This window comes from Biomphalaria glabrata, chromosome 2 (assembly GCF_947242115.1).
Source record: "Biomphalaria glabrata chromosome 2, xgBioGlab47.1, whole genome shotgun sequence".
Classification (NCBI taxonomy): Eukaryota; Metazoa; Mollusca; class Gastropoda; family Planorbidae; genus Biomphalaria; species Biomphalaria glabrata.
Window position 1 is genome coordinate 60,378,474 of NC_074712.1, and position 12,415 is coordinate 60,390,888.

Below are 12,415 nucleotides of genomic sequence, written 5' to 3' on the forward strand. Positions count from 1 at the left end.
CAACACAGGGAAATGAGCGTCTCTGCAGTAAGTTCCTAAATATAAGTGTATCTCTAAGCCGCTGTTGTTGGTCACTCCATGGTTTGTAGCTCCAAACAGCTACTACAACTAAACCGATGTGGCGTTTTTAGTTCTCAATGTTTAGCTTGAAATAGAGTTAAGCAAGCTTCTTTGTTAAAACAAACTTGGACACAATGTTTATATATAAATATACCTAGATTTAGCTTGAAATAAACTTAAACAGACTTCTTTGGTTAAAACAAACTTGGACACAATGTTTATATATAAATATACCTAGATTTAGCTTGAAATAAAATTCTTTGTTAAAACAGACTTGGACACAATGTTTAAATATAAATATACCTAGATTTAGCTTGAAATAAAATTCTTTGTTAAAACAGACTTGGACACAATGTTTATATATAAATATACCTAGATTTAGCTTGAAATAAAATTCTTTGTTAAAACAGACTTGGACACAATGTTTTTATATAAATATACCTAGATTTAGCTTGAAAAAAACTTAAACAGACTTCTTTGGTTAAAACAAACTTGGACACAATGTTTATATATAAATATAGGCCTACCTATATTTAGCTTGAAATAAACTTCTTTGCTAAAACACACTTGAACACAACGTTTATTTATACATATACCTAGATTTAACTAGAAATGAGATGTAGGTCTAGTAGTAGCAAAATGAAATGATATTTACACAAAATTTAACTCATTACAAAAATGCATGTCCATTCTGCCTCACGTCTCTCGCCTAGTCTTCCCGCAGAGGCATAGCTAGGGATTTGGGCGCCGAGGGGTGGCTTGACCTCTTTAGGGGCCCCCCTGCGTGTTGACATTCGACATCATGACATGAGACAATGGCGTAATATTTAATGTAAAAACACCATTTCGGACATTCTTTGGGGACCCCCCTCAAGTGGGGGCCTGGGGGAATTTTCAAATTATTCCCGTCAGGCTTTCACCCACGTGACTTATACTAACATCCATTATGACAGACCAGCTCGTTGTTTCATCAGAAACATCCGCACTACTTTCCTCGTGGTTGCCTTACAAACACACACACACACGCTCTATAACAACCCCCCCCCCCAAATGCCATTGTAACAGCCAGCAGCAGACAGCGTGAGACTCCCTGAAGTAAGGTATTCCGCGAGACGTTCGCGTGCTGATGTCCCTGGCACTTGAGAGGTCTAAAGAACGGAAGTGGAGTAAATGGGGGAAGGAGGGAGGGAGGGAGGGAAAGAATGACAGAGGCTGAAGAAGAGCTCTCGTCTGGAATTTGAAACCGCGAGGTCATGTGAATAATTTATTCCAAGAGCAGACCATTGAACGTATGGCCCTGGTAACATAAAGTGGGGAAGGGAGGAAAGGGGCAGGTTGGTAGACTAAGAGGGTCACGTTCGAGACTCATCAATCAGTGAATATTGCTTACAGGCTTTTCTATTTTGACATAGAGGTCATCTCTCTCGTTCAGAAGTTCTTTTAAGTAAATTTCTATTCGTTATTGCCTAAATCGACCAACTAACGGACAACGGTTATGTCTGCCTTGGGTGTGCTACAATATGTAAGACTGCAAAGCCAGGGGTGAAATTGAAAACAAGCCTTATTATTATTGCCTCTGAAGCGCTCAAATATTTTAATAGGTACCATGAATAATTGTGTAAAGTTTCAACCATAGACATATATAAATATAGACTGGAAAAAGGAAATAGCTTCATGTCACTTGAAAACATGTGTATCTATTGTTGTCGGATTTCCGAATCCTGAAAAAGTTGCATGATCTTCAGTCTTAGAAATTAAACAAAACTACACTGCTCATAAATGCTGTATAATAAAGTACACAAAAATTGCAAGTCACATATTTTCGTTTCATAAAACTCTTTAATCAGCCAGTCTATATTTATTTATGTCTATGGTCTATTCTTTATGGAGACAGCTTGCCACCCAATGCGCCAAACGGCACGGGAGGACCTAAGTCTAAGTCTAAGGATTTCAACTTATTCCACAAGTGTGAGTGAAATAGCGTGTACAAAACTTGTACCAAACAATTTTATTTGTTTTGTTACAAAGCACAGGTGCTACAAAGTCAGTCAGAACTACAAGTCATAACAATATACACATAATCAAGATGAAAGCAAATTAAAAGTAATAATAATGTAAATGATAATATAAATTGTGATTAAACAATAATAATGAACAACAATACCGCAACTATCAGATCACGTGATTCACTCGAAACGTGACCTTCGACAGGCCACCTAGCGTCAGTCCTGGGTGCATACCTCACGACCAGGCAGCCACCTATGTCCATGTGTCCACGCAATGATAGCCCTACATAGTGTGAGGAAACCATTTGAAATGGTCTAACTATTGTTGTTGAACGTAAACCCAGTGTAACTATAACTTTGGTTGGCTTTTTTTAAACTAAAGGTCCTTACTTTCAGAAGGACACTCGTTGGTCAGGAAACATGAAAATGAACCAAGATGCCTGTGTGTAGTCGCTGAATGAACTCTTTATGTGGTGTCTGTTCTATTTATGTGTATGTTTCTGTTGTGTTGTCTGTATATGAGAAAAGAGTCCTTGTAATCGCAACAAATTTCAATAACGATCAATAAAGCAGTCTTAGTCTTAGTCTTAGTCTTAGTCCTAGTCTTAGTCTTAGTCTTACGTCTTAGTCTTAGTCTTAGTCTTACGTCTTAGTCTTAGTCCTAGTCCTAGTCTTAGTCTTAGTCCTAGTTTTAGTCTTAGTCTTAGTCTAATTCTTAGTCCTAGTGCTAGTCTTAGTCCTAGTCCTAGTCTTAGTCTAAGTCTTAGTTCTAGTCTTAGTCTTAGTCTTAGTCTTTAGTCTTAGTCTTAGTCTTAGAAAAAAAATGGCGGGGATAGGAGGACTATAAGATTTAAATGCGTTCTTTGTATAAAGGTTTTCCAAATGAAAATTATACTCATAGGCATTCGACCTGTCGACTCAACACCGTCGTAGACGTTGGCCAACTGTTAGGCTCACCCGAATTCCACTAGTTTACAGAAAGATAAGACGCCATAATGCTGAAGAACAATCGATACTTTAGAACGAGCTCTTTGGTAATCTCTAGTTTTTTAATCTTGGGTGGTGCCCCCAACTGTCTAACAGTTTAAGAGATAGGTGATGGGGAAGTTTTGAACTGTCTGTTAAAAACAAAGTGCGACTTCGTCTAGAACTGAAATGTATTCACATCAACCTTAACGGTAGTTTGTTTAGGTGGTAATTATCTGATGGATACCCACCTAACGCCTCGACCTCACTACCTCACCCCCCCCCCATTATCCCTGAGGCTTTAACTCAATTTTATCTAGTATCAAACACACTGCCTCTTCCCTGAGGCTTTAACTCAATTTTATCTAAACATCAAACGCCGTTCGACTGTAGTTTAGACCGCAGCTATTCTCAAATCGCACTAACCCAGATCCTGGTCATAATAAACATCAGGAATCAAAGTGGAACATTTAGTAAAACTGTAAATTTTGCAAACCAATTATATTCAATGAATCTCGATTATACAATATTTTTGTTTTATACATGTTTTGAAGGTGAGAAATGAAGACTTTGGAGATTTTGGGAAGGGGGGGTCATGATTAATTTTTTTTTTAGAACATCTGATTTGAAAAGTTTTGGTTACTAGTATAAAAGGTTAGCCCAAATCAATAATGATTACAAGCAGACGAGATATGTGATTGCTACCTGCTGGCGATGCTGTGTTTCACATAACTACCAACCAGTCATGCAGGTGATCTCACTATCCGATTGTTTGTTTTATTCTAAACGCAGATGTTTACAATAAACGATTTCATGTTCACTAACTTTTTTGGGGGGCGATAAATCCGTCTTTCAAATTTTTTTTAAGACCACGTGGTTAGGTTTAGGCGCAATGGAACGCGTGCTTAAACTCGTCTTTGTTCTAGATCAGTCACGCCCTTAACGGCCCGCCAGCCCCTATCCGCCCCGCAAACTATTTCCGACCCGCGAACCCATTCCGGCCCGCCAACCATTTTCCGGCCCTGTTCTGGTTGCACCATCAAAACGTCTGCAAATGAAAAGTTATTATGGACCCCCCCTCCCCCCCCCCCCCAAAAAAAAAATCAACAAAGTATTACGGTTTATGAAAAGAAACATTTATAAATTAAACAGAAGCATAAAATTAAAATACTATTTAACCTTAGGCCAATATTAGAATATGCATCCTTTGTTTGGGAGCCCTCAACTCAAGAAAACATTAAGAAACTAGAACAAACAGACTCAAAACAGAGCCGTGAGATTTATAAACAACGAATATTCACAATTTTACATTTGATTACCATTAGTAAAAATCACTAAATTTAGAAACACATAAGAATAAAGTTAAGTGGCTACAATACATAAAACACTGAACCATTGTGTAGAAATACAAAAACAAAACTTAATTACTCTGAAAGACCCAGATAGAGCCTTGATAGAGGCACAGAAGAAGCAAGACGGTGATTATGAAAAAACGAAGTAATCTCTTGGACTGTCATTAATAAATTAAAAGACGAAACACTTTTTATACAATCTTAGTGATATCCTTTCATCGCAATTTTGTTTTCTAAAATGTATTCAATTTTGATGAGGTCATACAAAACCTAGAGGAAGGTATAAATAGGGTTAGACAAGAAACAAAGAACTACACATACGAAAGTATCATACTGAAGATATCTGGCCATGTCGCAAGACAAAATTATACACATTATCACCACAATGAACTGATTATACACATTATCACCACAATGAACTAATTATACACATTATCACCACAATGAACTAATTATACACATTATCACCACAATGAACTAAATTCCCGACTAACTCGGCATGTCACTAATGTCGCCAAGACGTCTGCGCATTGTACATAACAAGACAGGCCGATCCCTTTCCCGTCCCTCCCAAACAACATGCTAATAATGCCAAGCGTTCCGTAGATAACTCACCAAAACCCAGTCCATTTTTTTTAACACAGGGATTTTGTAATCACCAGAGACAATAATAGGAGAAGCAAGGATGAGATAACTCTACAACTCTTAAAACAACTTATTACATTTTTCTCCCTTTAGAAATGTGTCCCCCTTCACTGACATATACATATGGTCCCCTACTAAGTTCTAAATTAAAACATAAAATCATAAAATCCATTTATTTTGAAAATGTGTCTCAGAAACAAGATTTTACTAACTCACTGACGAACATTTATAAGAAAAAAAAAATTTAGGAGTACTGCATGAGAGAAATTACTTTTATGACTTCACAATTACTGTCATATAAAAAAAAGTTATACTTGAATTTATTTATCTATTTGTTTATATTTAAGAATCTAGGTAGGGCAAGGAAAAAAAAATACACACCTGGCGTCCTTCAAGATGTGAGGAAATCACTAAGATAGTCCACAGGCAGATAAAACTACTTGACTACCATCCCATAAGTGGTTCACTGGTAGAAGAAGTTTGAAAAAAAAATCCGTTTTAAACAAGGTACTAAAGAGATATCCTCAGTCAATGTGAATGAGCTTGCCGCTAGTGGCGCGTGCAGAACAGCAGGGGCAGATTATCTATCTTATATATATCTTTACATCATCAAAATGTTGATTGTATATTTCTTTTTTTTTTATTAATCTAAATACTTTGTTATTTTAGATTTAGAAAAGCTGTTTAACTGTCTACATAATTGGAACAAGTTTTGTGTTTCTAAATTTGCTACAAAGAGATACTGGTCTATAGATCGGCTCCTTCGCTCACGCGTGTCTCTCCCCCATCATTTCTCCGTGTGCTCTTGTCTCCCGCGCGTGTAGCGCGCGCCGGGAAAGAAACGCAGTCAGTCAATCGATACACACGCCACTAGCGGGGAGTCATCCAAGCTCGCTGTTCCCTCACCCTCCCTCTGCATGTTGAACCCATCACTCTTTCCCCCCTCCCCCAAAACTCCTTTTTTCACTGACGACATTTTTTTTATTAAAAGAGAGAATGAAATATGATCAACTTTCGCCAAGTACAATTAACAGAACGGGGTTTCGCATCTTATAGCAGTGTGTCAACAAGTTAAAACCACAGACCTATATATATATATATATATTATATATAGGTCTGTGAGTTGATGAATCGCGGATAAGAATTTGTTTCCGTTTTCCAGTCTAGAAATAATATATATATAGGTCTGTGGTCAAAACAGTTCACTAACTTTGGAATCTCATCAGCTCATCTCAAAACATTAAGAACATAATAAAAAAAAATATAAAAAAAATAAACAACTATGAATGAAATTATTCCTCTAAGAGGGTTTTGTATCAGTTATCTCGTTTGATCTAGCTGATGTTATCATTACATGGGTTCTGAAAACTGGGGATAGCGCCAAGACTTTGCCATGTCAAAATATATTTAGAGGCCTTCTTAGGGATAACTGACGAAAAGAAATATTACCAATACAATAGTTTAAAAATTGAAGAAAATAATAGTTTGGACGAAATCAAGTATCATCTTATAGGCCGAGCTCTCTTATCAACGAAGATTACAACTGTATTTGAAGTTTAGTAGGAAGCATTTAAATGAACTGTGAAAACAAATCAAGGTAAAACTGTACTTTATATTTAGGCTTAATAGAAACCTAAACTATAGCAGAGAAAAATGGAGGAAATTCTTCTCTCTCTCTCTCGCTCTGTCCTCTCTTATTCTCTCATTATCTCTCTTCTCTTTCCCTTTCTTTCTCTCTATCTCTCTCCCTCTCTCTACCCCTGTCTCCTAGTAGTCTCCTAATCTCAATTTCTATCTCTCTATCTCTCTCCCTCTCTCTACCCTTGTCTCCTAGTAGTCTCCTACTCTCTATTACTATCTTTCTCTCTATCTCTCTCCCTCGCCTTCTCGCGTCCTCTCTTTCTCCCCCCCCCCTCTCTCTCTCTCTCTCTCTCTCTATCTCCCAGGTCTTTCATTATAAGCCTTACTTATCGATTCACGTCCACCAACAATTAAGTCTATCAAGTTATTTTTGGAAAACCGACAAAAACAACAATGCAAAACACGTGAACATTCCCACAATGCAGTAGCGTAGCAGCCATGGCGCAAAGAGGGGTTCAAAGGGGGTTTCAATGTTGTATCAAATGGTTTACATGTTTCGGGTGTTCATCAAATCTGATGATAATTTACTTCCTAGTTCAAACCTCCCGCAGGACGTCGGGGGATGGCAGCGAGCAGGGGTATGAACACGGGACCATCGAGACGACCGAACGACAGTCCAGCGCTCAATCCACACGACCAGATAGCCATCCCACGACCATTAGGTGCCCGACTGTTACAATTTACTATTTCACATACTTGTATAATGTAACTTAAAACTATTGTAAATTTTTTTCGCCATTGAATTACAATTCTGGTATATAGTATCTTAAAAGGGAGATAACAAATGGGTGAAAACATTATTACTGTGGTATTGAATCTATTAAAGAAAAGTTACTAAAAATGTTACAAAAGCATTTAATTAAATACTAACGTGTTAGATTTAAAAAATAATAATAACAATAATAATGATAATTTTCAATAAATAAACCGTGTAAATTTACTCCACTAAATAAGAATAATTGTCTTTATTTTTGTTAAATTGTGGTTTATTTAATATTGTCAAATTTCAACATAATGGAAGGTTATTTTTATAAGTAAACATATTTAAAGATATTGTACGTATCACACTATCAGGGAACAGTGCCAGGAAAAAGAAGAAGAGTCAGAGAAGGCGATGGGAGGACAACATAAAAGAAAGGACTGGCCTGCCAATGAAAGAGGCTCTAACTAGCACAAAAGACAGAGGAATGGAGAAAGGTGGTCGACGAATCCTGCATGGTGCCCCAACGGTCCACCAGACTAAGGGATAGGTAAAAGTAAGGTAAACAGCTAATACAATTACAATGACGTTGGTGTTCTATCGACCAAATGGAAAATATATGCGTATCACCCACTGCTGATCACAAGAAATATTGACCGACATATTTGAATTGATTCACTACAGCATGCCTCACTCAAGTTTTGATAGCGACATTCTGATGTTGGGGAACTCTTTCGTGTTAATTTGTTTCTATGGTGACGGTGGGAAGAGGTTAGCGATTGGCTGTGAATGATGCAACATAGGTGGCAATGTCGTCACTTGGTCTTAGTTAGGGGAGACGACTCCAGAACGTGAGACTAAAAGGTTGTGTTATTGTAGTGAGATAGATTTTGTTAAAAAATATTATTACTAAAGTCTAGTAAATTTATTTTATCTCATATCAACTTAATTGTGTCTATATTAGAATGAAAGTTGTATTTAGTATTGTTATTTCAAGCTTTACAAGTTAAGATATAATACGGTTAAGTTGTCTACCAGCAGTTTGGTTCCGCAAGTCAACGACCGTCCTAACACATGAGCAATGGTTCCGTTTGGGTTCAGTCACACTCAACTTACACGAGGAGGGGCCAAATGTCGTATTCCTGAACCCGGTCCCACGGGCTCCCCCTCTACGCCACTGCCACCAGGTCGAGAGTAGGGAAACAGAGCGGCGCTGGGGCGTCCTGAAATATTAACCAACAATGTGATCAACCCTGTGGCTAGAAACTGGCGCCCTTCAGTTTTAAGCCACGGGGAGTAGGAACTAAAAGAAGCACACCCGACTATGCTTGAGTTTCAAATTAGCTGTTAATCTGATGGTGTTCTGGCCAGGTGATGGTAATTCGATGCCAGATAGACCTAAATCTAAATATATCTCAGGTTTATAGATCCAGCTCTAATATCTGATAAAATAGCCCTACTGTTAGGCAAGAAGAGACATGTGTCTTCCATAAATCAACAGTGAAAACAAAATGAATTGAGGTGACTTAGATTAATGCTAATTTTTTTTTTAAAGGACCTTAAAATTACGCCCCTCCCCCTTTCCGCCCCCCTAAAAAAGAAATTTTTAACCTTTAACCCGATTGTTCGTGATTTCTTAAGATGGGTGGCGGACTGGCTATATGGACGTTCGGGCAAATGCGCAATGGGCTGGCACACTATGCCGTCGATGGACCTCATTCACCAATCGTAAACAAACAACATTTAGCCACGTGATTCTCTATCTCTTCTACATAAATCACGTAATACACAATAGATATCACGTGAGTTTTTTTTTCGTTGTTTTATCAATATTATCACGTGGCTAAATGTTGTTTGTTTACGATTGGTGAATGAGGTCCATTGGACCTTGACCTTGCTCTACAATAAACTCTAAGACATCTAGGCTACAAAATACACTACCTTACGTAAACCAACGCATTTATACGTCATGTTTTAGGCAGTTAGACCTTCACATATTTGTGAGAACAGGCACCTAATATGGTACGTGATTTATGGACCGCATATTACACTAACGCCAGAGCCGATTTCGACACCAAATTCCCCATACTACACAAAAGGTCATTCTTTTTCTTGGACGAGTCTGGTAACACATTACTTACTGATAATTTACCTTGTTCCGCTAGGTTGTCATGGCCAAAAGTGGTAATGGAAATAAGCACTCAACTACGTACCTATAAAATGCTTACGAATGACATGCGTCTCAAATAGCCTCTGACAACCAGTCCAACTCCTGGCCTTCACGTGTGGCTCAGATATTGAGGCCGGCGGGGCTGTTTTCCTTTACAGGTAAAGGGGCGAAGGCGAGTAACTGGCGCCTAATAGTAATCGTCGGGCGGGATTGGCTCATTGGCCATGGCATGCTACCAACCCAGGAGAAAGAAAACTCTGAATTCAAACCTCTGTTGTCTTGCAGCTATACCCTATCATTGGTAAGACTTTGGAAGTCAATTCTGAGGAAAAGTCAGAAGCCGGCATGCAGGCAGGCTGCATTCAGTGCTGCACCCTGGCAGAGCCTGCGACGCCGCTGACCCCCAAACTGTATCGGCACTTGCCGCAGCATTCAATAATACTGTTATAACCCTATTCGCGACGCAAAAGGGTTAACTGTGTGTGATCAGCTGACATAGGTGACACAGGCCAGTAATACAGTTTAGCGTGCTATATTGAAAGGCAAGGGACAGTACTGGCATGAACTTTGCACGTGAATAGCGCCCGTGTTATGGTCATCTGATCATAGGCCTGCGCAGACCAGAGACACAGTGTGTAGGAAAGCGGCAGTTCAAGACCGGAGAGCGTTGAGACCGGGACTGTTAGTCAACCATGAAGTCGGTCCTGGTGAAACGTACGAGTCTAGGAAGAGACAGTAGTAGAGTTTATGAGTTTAGTACGTGATATGCAGTCTACATTACAGTTTGATTGTGTTGCCAATTGTGTCATATTGGCTGTTTTATTTGACCCTTATTAAAGTACCAGATTATTGTGGAGCTCTTGTTGTCAGGTTCTTGATGTGTTGATGTGTTATGTGTTTGGCAGTGTTTACAGAAGGCCTGATTAGGAGAGAGAATCGTAACAATACATAAGCTGCGTGGATGGGGGGAACTGGTGTGTGGGCGTCATCGTCCTGACCATAGCTAATTCCCAGGCATTCGTCTCATTTCCATGAAAAAGCAAATCTTATCTGATGGGAAGAACTTCACATTTACAGCCATATATGTATATATTTGTCTATAAGTGGTCTATGTAGACCCCCCCCCCCAAAGTCTAAGAAGACTTCCAATGGGTGGATGAGTCAAAACAGTTTGGGAACCACTGTCCCACACTTTTAAACCAAAAGATGATTAGACCATTACACTTAATTCCCCCAGAATTCGAATCCCTTTCTATTTTATCCCAATGACATTTACTTCCCTATGCATTACATATACATTCCCTACATTATATATACATTCCCTTCATTAAAAACAGTGTATAGCCTGGACTTCTACTCAGGTTGTGCCAAGAAAGCAAAATATTCTGGCATGTGGTCATAACGACACTAGCGAAGTGACGTGTGACATTCAGAGCTGTGACATTCAGTACTGTCAATGTGATGTTTGCACTCGGCACATGTGTGGCATTTGTATTGTGACTGGCTGCGTGTTATCAAACATCCCGAGTCAGATAAAACACATAGAGTATACAAGGTTCTAATCTTATGAAGAGAAACATTTACACATCGTGTGCAGAAAGCGGTTTCACTCTTGTAGACAACACAGTACACACTAGTTGTCTTGAGCCTAAAGTTTCGCCGGTCTTCGGTGACGTCGACACTTTAGTGCTCAGGCCTTCTGTAACGATTGGTCTCGACTCAACGCTTTCTTTTTTTTTTAACATTGATGTGGCCCGCAACAAATGTATCAGAAACATTTTACGGCCCGCAGGTGGGAAAATGCTGTTGAGCTTTGGATAACCATTCATTCCAGTGGCAGAGCAGCCCACGGAGGGGCCAAGACTAGTTCAACATCTCTTTCCATTCAGATCTACCCAGGGCTTTTTTCGTCTCCATACCCGAAGACCTGCCTTTACTTCACCAAGTCAACCATTGTCAGTGGCGTAGCTGGGGGGGGGGAGGAGAGGAGAATTTGAAAATCTCCCGGAGGCCACCAAATGAGTGTTGTTGTTTTTTACATTAAAAATTGAATATTAAAATGCAGGGACCCTCAAAGAGGTCAAGCCTCCCGAACGATGAAAAATTCCTAGCTACGCCCCTGCATTGGGTGTAGAACACACACACACAAAAAAATCATTTCTACATGCTGCTGTATCTTCGTGCGCCTTGTATCATCTCTTGTTGCAGTCGAAATGAATCTTTTAAATCTGTTACCTTCTATTGATACATTATCATCCATCAAGCTGTTGTTTTGTTGATTGTAAATACCTGTAACTGATGTTCTTTCATGTACTAAATAAGGGAGATAAGAATGTGACAGGGTAAATGGAACAAATTTAACGAATGATGCACTTTTCAACTTGATACATTAACCATACACGTGGAAATAACATGAATCGAATGTCTTGTTTCCTAATTTACACGCTTTGAAAAGTACATTAATCCTGTATGACTCTTTAGCTCTAATATATCTTTCACTATTCTTTCTTTCCCTTTCTGTCTGTCGGTCTATCTCTCTTTTACACACACACAGGCACACACACACGCACACACATTAGGAGTCAGTCTCGGCCAATGTCAGTACTTGTGGTGCTGTGTAGCAAAGACTCGCTTCCCACGAACACACGCCGGCAAGCTGCAGCGTCACCACGCATGACAGCGAACCGAGAGAGAGAAAAAAAAGGGGGGGGGGGGGTGGGAGACTTGTCTCCAATAAATTCAGGTTCAACAGACTTTCAAGGATATCAGAATCCCACCATCCCCGCCCCCCCCCCCCCCCAAACCTGCCAGGCTCTGAAGTCTCCCTTCACCCACCTCACCCTTTTCCCTTTAATTTCTTGGAGCATCTTTAAAA

The 12,415-nt window shown here is 39.3% G+C and overlaps 1 protein-coding gene across 1 annotated transcript in view; it reads right to left on the bottom strand.

Annotated features, from left to right (window-relative positions):
* LOC106062291 (F-box/LRR-repeat protein 16-like) overlaps positions 1–5,933 on the bottom strand; it is a 62,330-nt gene extending 56,397 nt beyond the window's left edge. The window contains exon 1 of the mRNA XM_056021749.1: positions 5,411–5,933. The gene's annotated coding sequence lies outside the window, so the exon portion shown is untranslated. The remainder of the gene's footprint in view (positions 1–5,410) is intronic.
* Positions 5,934–12,415: the final 6,482 nt, after the last annotated feature.